This window comes from Primulina eburnea, chromosome 13 (assembly GCF_022965805.1).
Source record: "Primulina eburnea isolate SZY01 chromosome 13, ASM2296580v1, whole genome shotgun sequence".
NCBI lineage: Eukaryota > Viridiplantae > Streptophyta > Magnoliopsida > Lamiales > Gesneriaceae > Primulina > Primulina eburnea.
This window is the reverse complement of record NC_133113.1, coordinates 27,207,699-27,214,720: the sequence shown is the minus strand read 5'-3', so window position 1 is coordinate 27,214,720 and position 7,022 is coordinate 27,207,699. Positions and strand designations below refer to the sequence as shown.

The window sequence follows — 7,022 nt, the reverse complement described above, 5'->3', positions numbered from 1 at the left end:
ATTAAGAAATCATATTATTTACATTACTTATCTCAACGGACCTGCATTTGTTTTTAGCTTGTTGGTATCACATCGGAATTTTTCCAAATAAATTGTTGCACTAATTCTTTGTTATGAAATTAAATGGAACTTCTGAGAAAACATTTTTTTTATACATGTTCCAATTCCTTGTCTTGGTTATGCTATTAAATCTTGTGCAAAATCTACTTTCGATAATACGGGCTTTTTTGTCGAACAATCGGGCTGCTGTTTGAGGGATTGGGCTCACTCAAGTCGTGACAAGTGGTAGGTTGACACAAACACACAAAAGTAAAATTACATACGAGAAAATCCAAATTAAATATCAACAATATCAAATGACCCAAGTATATAAATTTATTTTCTTTAAGAAGAACATGCTATAGATCCTGTAATTCAAAGTCCTAAAACAAAATTTGAGTCGATTTTCTTCGTGTCTTGTATTGGAAAATCAACATTTATTAAAATACTTAATTCAATTAGTAGAAATACTTGCATATAAAGAGATTCATAACCCACAACTATTTCCATCATTCTTCATAATAGAAAAACAGAGAAAATGGAAAACAGAGAAAAGGTTGCGTTGTGCTAGCTCGCTCTATTAAATTAGATTAGTATGCAATTCCCATGGATCACACGAGCCAATTGAGATAAACGAATTTGGTTAGTACTGTGAAAGTAAAACATTTGTTGATGATGGAAAAAAGATGTATTATATTACTAGCCATCCATGAACACCATAGGGCAAACATTTTTAACCTAATTAATTAACTATTCTTTATAAATATTTAAATGATTAGAATATGTTTTTTTTATGGTTGAAACAGAATATCTTTTATACGTGGAGAAAGAAAGAAAGAATAAAGTTTACCAACTCAACTCAGTCTGCATATACATACATATGCAAAGAGAAATTGGGTGAACCTATAAAGACAGTGATGTGGCGAAACCTATTCATAATCTTGCGGGAAACAATGGAAGCTTAGATCCAAGGCCATTACCTTGCAGGCCTCCTGCTGCTATTTATTATAATCTTGCGGGAAACAATGGCGGAATCCCATCGAAGAATTTAATGAAAAAGGAATAGCTCTTTGAATTGAGAAAGTTGTTTACTAAAAGTTGGATGATGGATGATGGATAGCTACTCAAAATTCGGTTAAGCAGTTGGGTTCTTATATTGTACAGATGCTATTTGAGTAATGATAAATTACAAACTACATTTTCTAATGCAGGGTAGGGTTTCTGAAAAGTCATGTTTCGAGTGCTTCTAAAGGCCTACAGTATAGTTATAGAGCCAATCATCGGTAATTTGCACCTTGCATTCTCAGCATCATCCCCAAAATATTATACTCTCTCCAAGAATTTGAGATTGCAAATGTCGATCTTCTTCTCTATCGACTAATCAAGAGTCACTTCAACAAGCCATAATTTGCAAGTCGAAAGCGAAGATTTAAAGACATTGTGATACATGAATCATGTACAAAAAAGTAAACTGAATATTTGTCCATTAATAAGATCGAATCTTTTATGTCAATTTTAGATTAAAATCGTGTATTTAATCATGAAAACAATCAGATCCCAATAAGATCATTCATCATATCTAAATCAAACTTAAAGTTACAACATAAATCAACTATCTTAGCAAAAGTGAATGAGAATAACATCTAGCTTCAGAGTAACGAAACTTACAATATATATTTAACAATCCTAAATAAACTTACGAGTAGCTTCTAATAGTAAACTCGCTTTTATAAATAACAAGCTGTAATAATTTCGACAATGGTGAGAATAAAACATGCCCAGCAAGATTAATACATGGAAAAACACTAATATAGATTTGTACCACAGGCACAAAGTAAAAAAGAAATATTGTAAATATGGATGACTATTTAACAAGATATGGATTAAACTAAACTGATTCCCTCCAAATAAGCTCCCTAATGTTTTCTTCGGTTACCGATTATTAAATTTGCGCATTAGTTTTTCACCTAGATGAGAAATATCAAGCTTCAAAAAATTATGCTACAAGTCCTTTGTCTCCTCTGTCCAGCCGAGTCCAAGGGGAATAAGAAAATCAGTCAACCAATCAGGTGCACTATTAGTCACTTGTTAAACACGTTTTTCTCCCCCTCTAAATGATGCTGGAAAACTATTAGATTTACTTTTATTTCTGGAAGAACTAACCAGTGAGATGGATTCACAATCAATGATTTTCAGAGTGCAGAGAACACAAAACAAACTATAGACAATATCACCAAATCCCGACATCGAAAAAACAGCGACAGATTCGATTCATTTCAATTTCAATTATATCAACAGAATTTACGATCTCACTTTGGGCGGGGTCGGAGAATCTTGATGTTTTCAATCGGACAGCTCATATTTTTTGTAGAACTCTTCAACTTCAGAATCTTCAATTTCGATTCTAACTACTAGGTTCCGTCGAAGCCAACACTCACCAGCCTTCCCACGAACTCCAGTTGGGCTCTGGTGTCCATAAGAATGGTGTCGCGGGCCGCCAGCGTGGTACAAATCTATATTAGTGCGCACACATAAGAGAGTGTGGGAAGGATTTCTTGTCATTTCGAGTTTGAGGAGGAGGGAGCGGAAACAGTTTATTTGGTACGCCTAAATGGGCCGGGTAAATTGTATGATTGAAATCCGGGAAATGGATTAGGAAAATTCGTTGGTTGTATAATTATGAAAAGACATTTTAGTCAAATAGAAAAAAAACAAATAATTAAGTGAGGAAAATTTTGTTAGTCAACAAAATACAAAATAAAAAGTGGAGCGAAAGAGAATTTTTGAAGTGAGAATAACACTCCTCATAAATTTATGGGGATATTTTTTCTTTGCAAGTTTTAAATTTAGATATTAACTAAAGTTGGGTGACTCAACTTTTAAATTTTTTACTATAACTTAAAAAAGTACCTTTGTAGACCCAAAAAAATACCTTTTTAATTAATCAAAATATCTTATAAAACATTACTGGAAAAAGTGCAATTTTAAAATAAAAAAATTATTTATTAAATTTAGAGTTAATATAAAAATTATTTAGCCAATATTTTAGTACAATAAAGGCCCACGTAATTGTATATTAGCCAAATTATTATTTAAAATAATAATTTAAAAAAGGGCAAATATTTTATTTGTCAGAGGAGGAGGACTCTTTCCTTGAAAGAAATTGTGCCCCGTCTATATATCTAAATCTTCCACATCGGACCCCCCGTGGAAGAAACGTCCGCCGCTGTGAGGTCCGTCCCACCCACCACCGTGTTCCCCACTCACCTGCGCACCTTCCGGTAGCAATTAAATATCCCCGCGGATCCATCGAAAAACCTTGGGGAAACAACATCAGGCCAAATCAATAGATTTTGTGTGCAGAGTTCACATCAGTGAAGAAAAATTAATTTATCGAGCCACAAAGGTTGAGTCTTTTTGGAGATTTCGTTGATCCGACGTATTTCACTGACATTGTGGGGCTTCCATCCCCTGGCTTCAAAAGGGTATCATTCATACCTCGATTTTTAGTTGATTAATTTACTTTCGTTGGCCATAATGTTGGAAAAATCTATTACAGGATTGATTATTTTTATGTGATTCAATTTTAAGAAGTTAGAACTGTTATGTTGACATCGTACGATGTCTTTATTTATTAGATTGAGTTTTTGACAATTTTTTTTGAATTTACAGCCGTTACCTTTGTTGTCCACGGGTTAACCCCGAGCCGCAGCTACCCCACTATTGGGTTACCGAGGAAGTGTCGATAGGAAAAATCGTGCTCCAAGTTTGACATTTTGCGCTCGCATAAAATTCAAAGTGAATTTGGGATATAATTAAGACTATTTTAGGTGAACTTTTGGTGAATACAACATTAGGGATATATTAGTTAAGCTTTTTTTCCTGGTTGTAAAGTCACTGGAGTCTACTACTTCATCTTTCTTTGTATACAAAGTCCAAATATATTCGATTCGAAAAGGGATCGATATCTCATGATTATGATTTGAAGATTCAGTGTTTGGTTTTGCTTAAAATTAATTAGCTTTGTTTTCTTTGATCATCAAGCATGAAGAACAAAAGTGAGATCAGGGAGGTGGACAGGATTAGCCAGTTGCCCGACGATGTTCTTGTCCACATAATCTCTCGATCTACATGGCGAGAAGCTATAGCCACCAGCATCATATCCACCCGTTGGCGCCGCCTCTATACTTACATCACTCGTCTCACCTTCAGCACTCGACATGCCTCGAAACACAAATATGTTCAGGAAAATGGATCCTCGAAACACATGAAGGAGATTTATGATTTCTTGGCTTCAAGCAAGAGCTGTCGGTTTTTGAAAGAATTCGAGGTGAATGTACCCTGTCTGAAGGGAGACAATGTTAAGACTTGGCTGCCGTTGGTGCTGGACAGGGAAGTAGAAAGCATCCGCATACGAATGATTTATCACAACAAAGCTATGTCTGGCTATTGCAATTTTCCCCGTAGGACTTTGATTAAGAGTAAAAGTGGAGGCTTAGGGTCTTTTGCTGGCCTCAAATCACTTAGGCAATTGTCTCTGCACTCCCTTCACGTGGACGATCGAGATGTCGAACTTTTTGTTTCAAATTGTACTGCTCTCGAACACTTGTCCATCATGAATTCTTATAGGTTAAAAAAGACGTCGTTGGTCGGACATTCGAAGTTGAAGCACTTGGAGATTTCTTCGTCTAGGAATGTCGTGTTGATTGAGGTTCTCGACATGGTCAACCTTGTTTCCTTGACTTGTCGTAAGCTGCAGCCTAAGTATTCACTGCACCTCAACAATGTCCCAAAGCTTGTTGAGTTCAACTCATCCGATCAGTTTCACTTACAAGGTCCGCGTCTTGCATGGAATTTTGCCTTCTGTTCTTGATCAATTGACCGCACATCGATATCCGCTCAACTGACTTGGAGGTACATAGTACTAAAATTAGTATCACTTCTCTTTTTACTTTTTTATTGGTAAAATAATTGTTTTTGTTTTATACAGGACATCTGCACAAAACAACCCCCCATACTTACAAATCTAAAGCATCTCAAGCTCGAAATAAAGTGTGTGCATGGTGGCAGAAGGACTACATTTTACCACTTTCCTACGCGTTGGAAATGTCCTTGCTTGCAGAAACTTGAGATAAAAGTAAGTTTAGTTTCATTCTTTACACATATATATATAAAAGATCATTCTTTACACATATATAAAAGATAGTATGACATGTAAGAACTTAATTTGTGTCTTTCTTTGCAGTTTCTGTGGAAAAGAAATCATGTTTTCCATGATACATTTGACGAGTTATGGGTTGAGTTAGATGAAATGGGATTATATAAAGTAAAACCAAATGAACATCTCAAAGAGGTGACTTTCTCAGGATTTAAGGGGTATCGGGCTGAGACGAGCCTTTCATGGTGTCTCATGAAAGAAGCTGTGGCGCTCAAAGAACTCATCGTCGAACTTTGTGACGAAACCCCCGATATCCGACAAAGTGCTGCAGCTCTTGCGTGGGAGCATTTTCGAAAAATCACGCCACCTTCGGTTAATCTAGTAATTATTTAGCTATATTATTTGTGAGGTCACTCATTTTTTGCAATTGTAAAATAATCAAGTACCGCATTTTGGGCATATTTCATTCATGATATTCCACTCCCAATAATACTTTCGACTTTGCAACATATGTAAATTGGACATGTGGTATTTTAAATAAGGTAACTATTTATTAGCAGGAAAAGAATAATTCCTAGCAACGAGGTCGAGTGTTTTCCAAATTACTATTTTACGTCTTTGAGTTCTCATAGAACTTTTGATTATACCTTATCAAAGCTACTTGGTCTGTTTGATCGGGTGTATTAACATCTTTATATGTATTAGGACAGAATGAAAAGCAAGAAACATCAAAGAAACAAACGATACAAAGTGGCTGGGTAAATTCGATTTGTGATGTAAAAAATTGGGTGACTCAAATTTTTTTTTTTTTTTGAAATTATAAGTTGTCTTATAAGATGATCCTAAAAAAATGTATCAAATAAAATTTAAGTTATTTTTAGGAATTTGAAAAATGGTTCATATGTCCTTTTAGGCTTTTTGTATGTTCTGGTAAACGGGTTGATCAAATTGAAAATATTTGGACCTTAACTAGACAAAAACAACTTGAATTTTGGGCCCCAGGATTCTTGGGCCTGAAAATGAGGAGCAAAGTTTGCCCAGATAGACGAGGCGATATAACAGGCCGGTCTTTTAGACCATTGCCCCTTTGAAAAATGTTATTGTTCTCGACGCAATCCAAATCCCAGGCAAACATGACAATGGGTTGATGGAAGCACATATATGAAATTTTAGCTTATGAATAATTTATCTCATGATTGAGCCTTTCTCTGAATACAATTATACACATAAATATTTTTATAATTCAAAATCACAAGTAATTAATAGAATTAACAATTGGAGTAGTTGGTTGACAATAATACATGTTGATTAATCGATAAATTCCAAGTACTCAAAATTCCCAACATAGAATCAATGACATTGCTTGATGTAGTAGTTTTCGTTGATGAACGGAAAAATAGGGTTTCTAGGGTTCAAGTTACAACTATTTTATCAATGTAAGACACCCGAAAATTCTTGTATTACTGTAATATTTATCTACTTCTTTCTTCAGTTTAGTGATCATTGCTAGGTAATTTTTTTTCACTATTATTCATGACTTTCTTGGTTAAGGAAACATAATAAGGGATTTATATATGTTCCTTAGGTTCGAATCATTATCGAACCGCTCACTCTTATGGATAATAGTAGTGAATATCATATTTTATTTTTTTATATATATATAGTTAAGGATGAGAATTTTTACGACAACTGTCGAACTCGATAGCTAATATTTTAATAAAATGTAGGTGACACTAGGCGAACAGACTCATGGCTTTACAAATTTCATTATGAAGTTGAAGAAGTATGAGTAAATTAAATCAAACGTACATTATGCAATGTCAGT

General features: G+C 34.6%; 1 long non-coding RNA gene across 1 annotated transcript; it reads left to right on the top strand.

Annotated features, from left to right (window-relative positions):
• The first annotated feature begins 3,166 nt into the window (after positions 1-3,166).
• LOC140809341 (uncharacterized) lies at positions 3,167-5,778 on the top strand. The gene is made up of 4 exons (XR_012113097.1): positions 3,167-3,524; positions 4,084-4,953; positions 5,030-5,176; positions 5,285-5,778. It is a non-coding gene; the product is annotated as an uncharacterized lncRNA (long non-coding RNA).
• The last annotated feature ends 1,244 nt before the right edge of the window (positions 5,779-7,022 follow it).